The sequence below is a fragment of the Aotus nancymaae genome, unplaced genomic scaffold (genome assembly GCF_030222135.1).
Source record: "Aotus nancymaae isolate 86718 unplaced genomic scaffold, 86718_ANA_hifiasm-v0.15.2.pri h1tg000011l, whole genome shotgun sequence".
NCBI classification, from domain to species: Eukaryota; Metazoa; Chordata; class Mammalia; order Primates; family Aotidae; genus Aotus; species Aotus nancymaae.
In genome coordinates, this window is record NW_026988422.1 from 13,771,692 (window position 1) to 13,784,340 (window position 12,649).

Sequence of the window (12,649 nt, forward strand, 5' to 3'; positions counted from 1 at the left end):
CATATTAAGTTAAGCATGCATCAGCTACTTTTCCTGATGGTTTCCCTTTCCCCAACCCCAATGACAGGCCCCAGTGTGGTGTTCCCCTCCCTGTGTCCTTGTGTTCTTATTGTTCAGCTCCCACTTACAAGTGAGAACATGTGGTATTTGGTTTTCTGTTCCTGTGTTAGTTTGCTGAGGATAATGGCTTCCAGCTCCATCCATGTCCCTGGAAAGGAGATGATCTTGTTCCTTTTTATGGCTGCATAGTATCCCATGGTGTATATGTATCTCATTTTCAATCTATCCAACTGAAAAAGGTCTAATATCTAGAGTCTACAAGGAACTTAAACAAATTTACAAGAAATAAACAACCCCATTAAAAAGTGGGCAAAGGACATGAATAGATACTCCTCAACAGAAGTGCAGCCAACAAACATATGAAAAAAAGTTCAACATCACTGACCATTAAAGAAATACAAATCAAAACCAAAATGAGATACGATCTCACACCAGTCAGAATGGTGATTAATAAAAAAGTCAAGAAACAACAGATGCTGGTAAGGCTGTAGAGAAATAGGAACGGTTTTACACTGTTGGTAGGAATGTAAATTAGACCAAACATTATGGAAGACAGTGTGGTGATTTCTCAAAGACATAGAACCAGAAATACCATTCGACCCAGCAATTCCATTACTGGGTATATACCCAAAGGAATATAAACCATTCTATTATAAAGATACATGCACATATATGTCCATTACAGCACTATTTACAAACAGCAGACATGGAATCAATCCAAATGCTCATCAACAAGAATTATAAAATAACTTTTTCCCTTAACAATATGTATAGAGGGAGAACACCATGTGAACATGAAGACAACCACCTACAAGCCAAAGAGAGAGGCCTCAGAGGAAACCAACCCTGCTAACACCTTGTCTTATACTCTAGCCCCAAGAACTGTGAGAAAATCAATTTGTTATTTAAGCCATTCTGTTTAATCTGTGGTAATTTGTTATTGCAGCCTTAGCAGATTAATACAGTGCTAAAAGCAAAAAGTGTATCAATATATATAGGAGGGGCTTTCAAATTTTTGGTCACAACCCACAATATGAAATTAATTTTACCACTCTACCCACTATGCACAGACAGACATAGCTGGAACAAAGGTTTTAAAACAAAAACTTTTCTTGCTAGAGATAATGTATGTCGCTATTTTCACTTGTTTTATTATATTCCATCATTTCATATAAGAAAGTCACAATAACTGATTTTGCAACTGATGTACTGGCCAAATGTTAAAAAATGCTAGATAAGAAATATTATTATTTGTTAAAACAGCAACAAATCCCCCAGCAAACTAGATTCTTGGAAGGATAGAGCCAGAAAGGGCATTTGTGAGCATCCATTATTTAAGTATAACTTTTTTTTTTTTTTCAAAATAAAATCTTATGAGAAACTCCAATACATCAAACAGATAAATACAGAGTTGCTTTGGTAGACAGTGGTGGGGAGAGAAGTGGAGCCTTCCTACTTATCTCTGGCAGCCCTAATGCAGCACAACAGCATCAAAAGCTCTTGAGTACAGGATTTAAAATCCAAGTATTTATTCCACTCCTCTCATTTTAGAAAGGGAGACACTGGGGTAAGGTGCCTTAGATGTAAAGGACAAAGCTATTAGGAGGGCTGGGCACAGTAGCTCACCCCTGTAATCCCAGCACTTTGGGAGGCTGAGGCAGGCGAATCACAAGGTCAAGAGATCGAGACTACCCTGGCCAACATGGTGAAACCCCATCTCTACTACAAATACAAAAATTAGCTGGGTGTAGTGCTGCACACCTGTAGTCCCAGCTACTTGGGAGGCTGAGGCAGGAGAATCAACTTGAACCCAGGAGGTGGAGGTTGCAGTGGGCCAAGATCAAGCCACTGCACTCCAGCCTGGCAACAGAGCGAGACTCCATCTCAAAATAATAATAATAATAATAATAATAAAATAAATTTAAATTTAAAAAAATTTAAAAGACGTTAGGTGATAGGGTTTGTGTCTCCACCCAAATCTCATCTTGAATTGTAGCTTCCATAATTTCTACATGTTGTGGGAGGAAGCAGGTGGGAGGTAATTGAATTATGGGGACAGTTTCTCCCATACTGTTCTCATGATAGTAAGTCTCACAAGTTCCAATGATTTTATAAGGGGTTTCCTTCTTTGCTTGGCTCTCATTTCTTTCTTGCCTGCTGCCATGTAAGACATGTTTTTCTCTTCCTGCCATGATTGTGGGGCCTCCCCAGCCACATGGAACTCTGAGTCCATTAAACCTCTTTTTCTTCATAAATTACCCAGTCTTGGGTATATCTTTATCAGCATTGTGAAAACAGACTAATACATTAGGAGATTGAGATTGCAAGTTATAAGCAAGCATTGTGTAGGTCTAGATGTACCATCATTCTTCAATAATTGAAGAAGTGAGAATCTCAAATATAAAGGAGGTCCATCAACATCATCCATCTCTTCCTTCCATTAAAATAAAAAGAAGTAATGCTTGGTAAATCTAACACACCTCCAGTAGGCTCATATACTTACTTAAATATTATGCTGTTCCACTGCCCTCTGCTGGATTCTCTTAGTATTTGCGGCCTCAAAAAGTTCTAGTGGTGGTAGTAATCACAGCAATAGTCATCATTATCATCTTCAATCTAGCAGCAGCCCTGTCAAGGTCAAGCATTGTGCCACATGCTTTATATCCAAATCCTCCTAACAACTCTATGGCTAATGCTCTCCTCATTTTGTAGATGAGGAACCTGGGGTTCAGAGGTAAATAAACAAACCAAGGTTACACAACTAAAAGTAAGGGACCTAGGAATTAAATATTGGTTCTAAAGTCCAGGTCTTAATTACGTGCTGTTCATTAAACTTTCAATCTGTCAGCTGTATTGGTGATAAAACTGGAATGATATTACTAGTTTGATCTTTTGATTCATTGATTATTAATAATGGAATCAAAATGATCTTTATTCTAAAAAGCCAAAAATTATTATCTTCCCAAAATTTACCAAAGAGGAAAAGCTTACTACTCAACAGAGCAGGAGAGAATGTTTTCAGAGTTTCTCAAAATGTGATTCAGAAAACTCCTGCATTGGAATCACATGAAGTGCCACTTCAGTACATGAAATCCTAGGCTCCAGGATGTATTTTGGAGGTAGAGAGGACAGGGCTTGTTCCTGAAAGCTGGGATATGTGTTAGTGGAGTGAGGTGCAGAGAAAGAGGAACAAAAGATGGCTCCTAAAATTTTTGGCTCAGGACAAATTTTGGGGAGGAGAGTAGTGGCATTATCTGAGATGGGAAAGATTATTAGGGGAGCAAGGGTTTTTTATTGTTTGTTAGGTTGTGGTAGCTGCTTTTTCTGGCAGCAGATATAAAATCAGGAGTTTTGGTTTAGATATTATACTTAGGTTGCCATATAGATAACCAAATAAAAATAGTAGAGTTAATTACAAAGAAAATTAACTTTTTAAAATTCAGATCTATATTTAAGATCTATTCATGTTGTTTCATATGTATGTTTCTAATCGCTGCATAATCCCTTGTAACTCTATCAGTAATAAGTCACCAGATTACCTCCAACTCCTGCCACCACAACCAACACAGCAATGAACATCCTCCTGTACAATCCTTTAAGGTCCTCCGCATGTATTCTTTTGGGGTATATACTCAGGAGTGAGGTATACTCAAATGGATTCGATACTGCAAGGTTATTCTCCAAAATGGCTGTGCCAGTCTATACCCTATCAGCAATGCACAAGAGTTCCTCTACCTTCACATTTCTTCGAATGCTAACAACTATCCAACCTAATTTTTCACCAGATAAAGAGGCATCTTATTGTTATAATACATATCTCTGATGAGTATCTTTACACAGCTGTTGGACTTTTAGGTTTCTGTAAATTGCCTATTAATATTTCATTGTTTTGACATGTGATAACTACATATTTATGGGATATATAGCAATATTTCAATACATGTATGCAATGCGTAATGATGAAGTCAGGGTAATTAAGCATATCCATTATCTCATTTATGATGTGAACATTCAAAATAAAAATCCTCTTTTCTAGCTTTTTAAAAAATATACAATATTTACCTTACAGTGCTACAGAACACTAGAACTTATTCTTCCTCTTCAGCTATAATTTTGTATCTGTTAAGGAACTTCTCCCTATCCTCCTCTCCCCACTACTCTTCCCATACTCTAAAAACCACAATAATACTCTGCTTCTATAAGCTTTTTTTTTCTACATATGAGAACATGTGGTATTTATCTTTCTCTGTCTGTCTTATTTCAGTTAACATGCCGTCCAGGTTCATCCACGTTGCCACAAATTAGAAGACAATTCTTTTTTTACGGCCAAATATAAGTCCACTGTGTGTATATACACCACCTTATCCATTCATCTTTTGATGGACGTTTCAAATCCTGGCTGTTCTTAATAGTGCTGCAATAGACATGAAGGTGCAGGGATTTCTCTGATATACAGATTTCCTTTCCTCCAGATAAATACCCAGTAGTGAGACTGCTGGATGATAGAGTAATTGTATTTTTAGTTTTTTGAGAAACTTCCATAATGTTTTCCATAAAGGTTAATGTGCCTTCCCACCAACAGTGTACCTCTGCATCCTCGAGAGCACTTTTTGTCTTTTGATAATAACCAATTATATCTCAGATATCTCATTGTAGTTTTGATTTGCATTTCCCTGATGATCAGTGATGTGGGGCATTTTTCATATATTTGGTCATTTGGGCGTCTTCTAAGAAATGAGTTCAGATTCTTTGCCCATTTAAAAATCAGACTATTTGCTGCTTTTTTTTTTTTCTGTTGAATTGAGTTCCTTGCATATTGGGAATATTTGTCCCTTGTCACACTAGTTTGTAAATATTTTATTGCATTCTACAGGTTGTCTCTTTACTTTGTTGTTTCATTTGCTGTGCAAAAGCCTCTTAGTTTGATACGGTCCCATTTGTCTATTTTTGTTTTTGCTTTAATCGACTTTGATTGGTTTTGATATACCAAAGAGATAAGGGTTTAGTATCATTCTTCTGCATATGGATATCCAGTTTCCCCAGGATCACTAATTGAAGAGGGTCCTCTTTCCCCAGAGTTCTTGGCACCTTTGTCAAAAATCAGTTGGTTTTAAATATATAGATTTATTTTGGGGTTCTCTATTTGTCTATGTGTTTGTTTTTATGTAAGTACTATGCTGTTTTGGTTATTGTAGCTTTGTTGTATATTTTGAAATCAAGTAGTGTGACAACTCTAACTTTGTTATTTTTGCTTAGGATTCCACTGGCTACCTGGGGTCTTTTGTGATTCCACATGAATTTTAGAATTGTTTTCTCTATTTCTAAGAAGGATGACGTTGGTATTTTGATAAGGACTGCATTAAATCTGTAGATTGCTTTGGGTTGGTAGTATAGTCATTTTAACGTTAAATCTTCCAATGCACAAGCATGGGATGTCTCAATTTTTTTGTGGCCTCTTCAATTCCTTTCATCAGTGTTTTTTATAGTTTTCATTGTAGAGGTTGCTCATGCCCTTGATTAAATTCATCCCTAGGTGTTTTTCTTTTTCTTTCGCAGCTATTGTAAATAGGATTGCTTTCTTGATTTCTTTTTCAGCTAGTTCATTACTGGTTTATAGAAATGTCATTGATTTTGCATGTTGATTTTGCATCCCATAACTTTACTAAACTCATTTGTCAGTTCTAAGAGCTTTTGGATGGTGACTTTACATTTTTCTATGTATTATAGAAGACCATGTTACCTACAAAGAGGGACAATTTGACTTTCTCATTTGCAACTTGGATGCCTTTTCTCTCTTTCTCTTGCTTAACTGCTCTGGCTAGGACTTCCAGTACTATGTTGAATAACAGTGGTGAATGTGGACATCTTGGTCTTGTTCCAGTTCTTAGAAGTAAGGCTTTCAGTTTTTCCCCAGTTAGTATGTCAGCTGCAGGCTTATCATATATAGCCTTCACTGTGCTGAGGTATGTTTCTTCTATACTCAGGTATTTAGAGTTTTGTCTATTTCTCTCCTAAGACTTGGGAAGTTTTCAGCTATTATTTGACTAAATAGGTTTTCTATGTTTTTCTCCAATCTCTTTTCACTTCTGAATCCCTGAAATGCAAATCCTTGTTATTTGTGTCACGTAGACTTTCTTCATTCTTATATATATATATTTTTCTTTTTGCATGTCCAATATGCTATTTCAAAAGACTTGTCTTCAAATTCAAAATTCTTTCTTCTGCTGGATCTAGTCTATTGTTGAAGCTCTCAATTACATTTTTCATATCATTCATTGAATTCCTCAATTACAGGATTTCTTTCTCACTCTGTTGAATTTCTCACTCAGATAATAAACTGTTTTTCTGGTTTCTTTGTATTGTTCATTTGTGCTTTCTTGTATCTCACTGAATTTCCTTAAGATTATTTTGAATTCCTTTTTAGGCATTAGCTTTCCTTTTCTTTGGGATCTATTACTGAAGAAAATTATTGTGCCCCTTTACATGTGCCTGTTTCCTTGCTTTTTCATGTTGCTTCCCTATGTTGATATTTACGCATCTAGTGTAACTGGTGCTTCTTCCACTTTTATGGAGCAACTTCCATAGGGAAAGAGTTTTTCCTTACATTTATCTACAGTGTCAATTGGGTAGGTTGCTTTGGCTTTCATTCTGGGTAGGCACAATAGTGTAGTCTCCATATATATGTGTATTTTTTTTTACTGTAATCATCAGTGGTGTCTGCAAGTTACTCAGTGTCTTAGGCTGCAGTTGTTTGTGGAGGCTGTGGCAAGACTTTGCTGGAGACAGGAATGCTGGACAAGCCAGCTCTTAGGTCTCAGAGGGGGCATGCTTCAGCATTGGTGATGGTGGCTGCAGATACCAGGTAAGCCAGTCCTTGGGACTCCTAGGCAATTGGTGCAGGCATGCAGCAGCCTTGCCACTAGAGAGGGTAGGTTGGTGGCAATGGTGGGCCCCAGGCACATTAGTCCTTGGTCCATGGGCACCATGCATAGGTGTTAGTGGCAGCAAGCCCTGGGCAGGACAGTCCTTGGACTATGAATAGCATACATGGGCAAGTGGCTCTCAGGCTCTGGGGAGTGCACATTTTGGCTACGTTCTGGGAGCAGCCTCCTGGATGTTTTGGACTTTCTTTTCCCCATCATATAGTATGCTGACCGGGCTCAAGACTTTGAGAACAAGACTGAGAACAAGACTTTGCTGGAGTCCAGCTGGTGTTGTGATGCTACAATCCTCTGAGTGGATGTCAAAGGGGCCCCAGAAATGTGGAGATGCAAGGGCTACTGGGTCCCTGGACACAATATAGTATAGTGGTGGTTCCCTCTCAAAATGGTATTGTGCTGTAACAGCTTGGGTACCAGAAGGTCGGTGGGATACAGTGTAAATTCTCTCCCTGAAACAGTACAGCTGCAAGAACTCCAGACAGCTTCCTATTCTGGGCTCAAGGCCTGTGAGGGCCAAGGGGCTTTCATGTAGATAAGATTGCAGGCCTCTGTCTTGGGAACATGGACTGCTGGGGATCTCCCATTTATCTTTTCCCTAGATGGGGATACTTAGCTAAAAGCCAATCCAAGTTAGATGCTTTGCTTCCCTCTCTCTGTTGCTATCTTGAGCTTCTGTGCCTTACGGTCCATGTCACTTCCCTGCTGAATTCCAGTGTTCTCCCTTGGGCACTCTATTCAACATGTGGCTACCTGTTACGTGGCTTTTTTGGAGGTGAGCGCTGGGCACCTTCAGTCAGCTATCTTGATGCCTCCAAATTTTATTTTTAAATTGAGATTCCTGGCTGTGGTAGTGAGCCTTCAAGATGGCTCACAATCATTATCATCTCATGGTATTTACACATTTGTGTAGTTCCCTCTCACATTGAATAGGCTGACCTCTGTAATCAATGGGATACTGAGGAAATTACATCATGTGAATTTTGAGACTAGGTCATAAGAGATTGCAGCTTCTCCCTCACTCTCTTAGATGACTTGCTCTGGGAGGAACCTGCTGTCATGTCCTAAAAACAAGCAGCAGCCTTCTGGAAAGGTCCTCAAGATGAGCAGCAGTCAATAGCTCGACCAACTTGCCAGTGATGTGAGTTTTCACTGCAAGAATATGCTCCCTTAAATCTTTGGAAGCAGTAAGAGTATAAATTATAAACGCTAAGTATCCTCTATTCTGTAGCCTAACAAATACTAAGCTTTACTTGTGAAACAATTTACTAGAACTCATGCGCTTAGGACAGAATTCCTTCTAAAGGCCTGCTATTCTTTCTTCTTAATATTTTTTAGAGGAGACTTTAGCTGCTTGGTTTTCTCTCTTTTTTTTGACACAGAAGCTCAACTCCTACAAAATAAACTATGCATTCTTTAGGCAAGTAAGTTTTGCAGAGTGCTTTGGGGGTTCTCACATTGCTAATTTATTTGAATTGCATTTTAAACACATATCAACTATTTTTCAAACTGCTAAAAAATGTAAACATGTTATATAGTAAATGCTTAGTATACCATGAACTATCACATTATCTTATACTTCCACATAACATCATATATGTGCAGAGGTTGGAACCATTCTTCTACAATTTAGCTTAAGGAGTATATCCTGAATTGGTGTTTAACCAACATAAAGAGACTTCTGCCTCAGGATGTAAAAAGTTGGAAGTGTTGATTTCACCCTTGTAGCAAAAAGGGAGCAGGACTAACTTCAAATTCAAGACTTACTGAAAACTCTCAGGAGACCTCAGGTAGCAGAGAAAATAACTTGTCCAAAATCTCTTCTACAGAAAGAAGAGACAACAAGCCCACTTGGGGTAGTTCATCAAGAATAGCTGACAAACTGGTGAAAGTCGAGTGCAGAATAATGTGAAACCCCTGGGGCTGAACCCCCTGGAAAGGAGACCACATCCTCTTACAGGCTCTTCTTCCAGAAACCCCACCTGGCACTCATAGATATCATAACCTATTCATTGTGGTGCAGACCTAGGGGAGGGGAATGGTAGCTATGCATGAGGGACAGAAACTCTGCCCTTTCAGAAGATCTTTCCCTTCTACTATAGAACAAAATTCCTTAAAAAACCACAAACGATCAAACTCACACAAGAAATTGTCCTATTTATAATGTTACATTTTAAAACCTCCAAAAAAATATCTAGGCCCCAATGTTTTACTGGCTAATTTGACTTCTATACAACCTCTTCCAGAAAATAAAAGAGGAACACACACTTCTCAACTCATATTATAAGGCATTATTCCTAAGCTGAAATCAGACAAAGACATTAGAAGAAATCAGCCCAGCATTCCTAATGAATGCAAATACAAAAATCACCCCCCACCAAATTTTAAAACCAAATCCAGCAAGATATAAAAATGAAACTACAGGGTTCATTCAAGCAATGCCAGGCTATCTCAATAGTCAATGTAATTCACCAAATTAATGGACTAAGGTTTAATAACTATAAAATAATTTGGAAAAGTTCAACATTCATGATAAAAACTCTCAGCAAACCAGAATTTGAGGGGAGCTTCCTTAACAGAAGGCATCTATAAAAAGCTACAGCTAGCATTCTACTTACTAGTAAAAAACTCAATTTCTCCAAGATAAAAAACTAGGCAAAGGTGTCACCTGTTATCACTCCTACTTAACACTATACTGGAATTCCTAGAAAGTCCAATGAGGCAAGAAAAAGCAAATAAAAGAAGTAAAACTGTCTACATTTGCAGGAAACATAATTGTCTATGTAGAAAATCTAAAAGGATTTATAAGTAACTACTAGAATTAAAAATAACTTTACCAAGGTTAAAGGACACAAGGTCAGTCAGTATATGACAGTCAATTGTATTCTTATATATAAAGACTAAAGAGCTGGAATTTAAAACACAAAAACAAACATTATGGCACCAAAAAAACTCAAAGTACTTAGGTATAAATCTAATAAAATATGTATATGATGAAAGGAATTTTAAAAATCTAAATAAATGGAGAGATATATTCTATTTATAAATTTGAAGACTCAATGTTGTTAAGATGTGAATTCTCCCTTACTTGATCTACAGATTAAAGTAAGCTGTAGAATCAAAATCCCAGCAAGCTGATTCTAAAATTTATATGGAAAGGCAAAGAAACTAGAATAGCCAAAACAATTGTTGGAGGGCTCACACTATGCTATTTCAAGGTTTACTACAGTAACCAAGGTGGGGTGAAGGCCAGGCATGGTGGCTCACACCTGTAAACCCAACACTTTGGGACACTGAGGCAGGCAGATTACTTGAGGCCAGGAGTTCAAAAACATCTCTACTAAAATACAAATCTCTATTAAAAATACAAAATTTACAAAATTTTGTAATACAAAAACTAGCCAAGCATGGTGGCACATGCCTGTAATCCCAGTTACTTGTGAGGCTGAGGCATGAGAATCACTTGAACCAGGGAGGTGGAGGTTGCAGTGCACTGAGATTACACCACTGCACTCCTGAGTGACAAAGCAAGATTCTGTCTCCAAAATAAAAAAAAAAAAAAAGAGATATAAGCAAAAGAATAGGCGTACCGGTATAACACTACAGTAATAATTGTTTCAGGCAAGACTCATTGATGAATGCTAAAATTGCTAAAATTGCTAAAATTACTAGATGAAACTTTAATGAGAAACTGGTATTTATATTACCTCAAAATATCGCTCCCAAAATCTAATTGCTGCTGTGGTGGTTTCTCCAGAAAGCAAAGATTAATTCTTTTTTCTTGTGGCTATAAACTTCTACAGACTTAGTGACTCATTTCTAACAATGGAAAGGAATAAATATGAACTACATAGAGTAGAGAAACCTAGCAGATACTACCTTAACTAAGTACTACAGACTCAGTAGTACTAAATGCAATGAGGAAGACATAATGCAAAGAGAAAGACACAACCTCGGTGATATGCTTCCCCAACATTCATAACCTCAGGCTAATAATGAGGAAACAATGAACAAATATAAGTCAAGGAGCACTGTACAAAATTTCTGACCATTACTCTTCAAAAGTATCAAGGTCATGAAAGACTTTACACAGAGAAACTGTCAGAGATTAGAAGTGACAAAGAGATATGACAACTAAATGTATTATAGTATTGTAGTTTAGATTATGAAATAGAAAGAAAATAGTGGGAAAACTGAGGAAATGTGAATAAAATCTGTAGTTGATAAGTATCAGTGTTGATTTCTTAGTAAAATATTAACACACAGGAAGCCGAGTATGCAGGACTCTTGTGCTATCTTTAGAACTGTTCTACAGATCTTTATAAAATTATTTTTAAATTAAAAGTTTTAAAAAGTTAATACCATTTGCTATTTATGTAAACCAGATATTTTAAAATACTATGAAACTAAAATTAAAAATAAACTGGAAGTGAAAATTTGTAAGATTATCCATAATCTGAATTTCAATTTTAAGCTTTTCAAAACAAATCTATTGTTCATCAAAACTCACTGTTTTCAATAAGTGCTACAGACCTGAACTCATAAAAACACACTTACACCATTATATTTCAGTTGTAAAGAAGATCTTCTGAAATTAAAAAGGTTTAACCAAAAAATTATTTATGCCACCTAGTGGTGACTGAGATAAATATGACTACTTAACAACAAAAGAATTGAGGAACTGAAGATGCCTATACTTTTGACAAATAAAACTTAACTGGGAGAAAAATGCTAATAAGGTGATAACATTTAATATTTGAGATCATGTAAATTATAGACATTCAAAAACAAAACATTCCAGTAAAATCGTTTTAAAAGATCAATTTAAGAAAGGAGAGCAGCTTGCTGGCTACATGAGCAAGCAGGATATTTGAAGTATATTAGAGGATGACGTCCATGTGTATTATCTCCATATTATACCATATCAAACACCACAATACCTCCAGGTCATTATCTTCATTATGGAGATGTCCTTGCAATACAATAATTTACTGGCAAAGGAAGGAAAACAAAAGGAGAGTATTCTTAAATGATGAGGAGAAAATAAAACAAAACTATAGACAAGATTAGCCATTCGACTTTGGGTAGACTACTGAAAGAACAAAAATGAGAGACATGTAGTGGTATAAACGGAATAAACCCAAGCCTGGGTTTTCATCCTTGGCTTGCAGCATGTATCCTAGAGCAGAAGACTTGCCTTTATAAACTCCTATACCCAGATCTATAAACTGACATGACATAATAAACTTACCCCTTTAAATTCTAATTCTACCAGGCAATCACAGTAGAAGTATTTCTAAATCCTTAATAAAAAAAATTTTGTTGCTATCAACTTCATCAGGAAACATGGTAAGTAATAGCACTTAGCGTATTTCCTGGCACACAGTAAGTGCTTTATAAATATTAACTATTAGCAGACAGGAAAAGGTAAGAGAAAACAAAAGGAACCAAGAAGAGAAAGAAGTGAAGACAGTCTAGCATGTATCATTTTCTAATCCTAGTTTTGACACTGTTACACACTTAATACCTTCCTCATAAATGTGAACCAAAAATACTCTGTCATCATTCTGTATGAGATACGTCTTCACTTAAAGAATTGTTATTTAGGGGAAATCAAATCATAACCTTTTGATAAGAAGCAAGAAAAACTA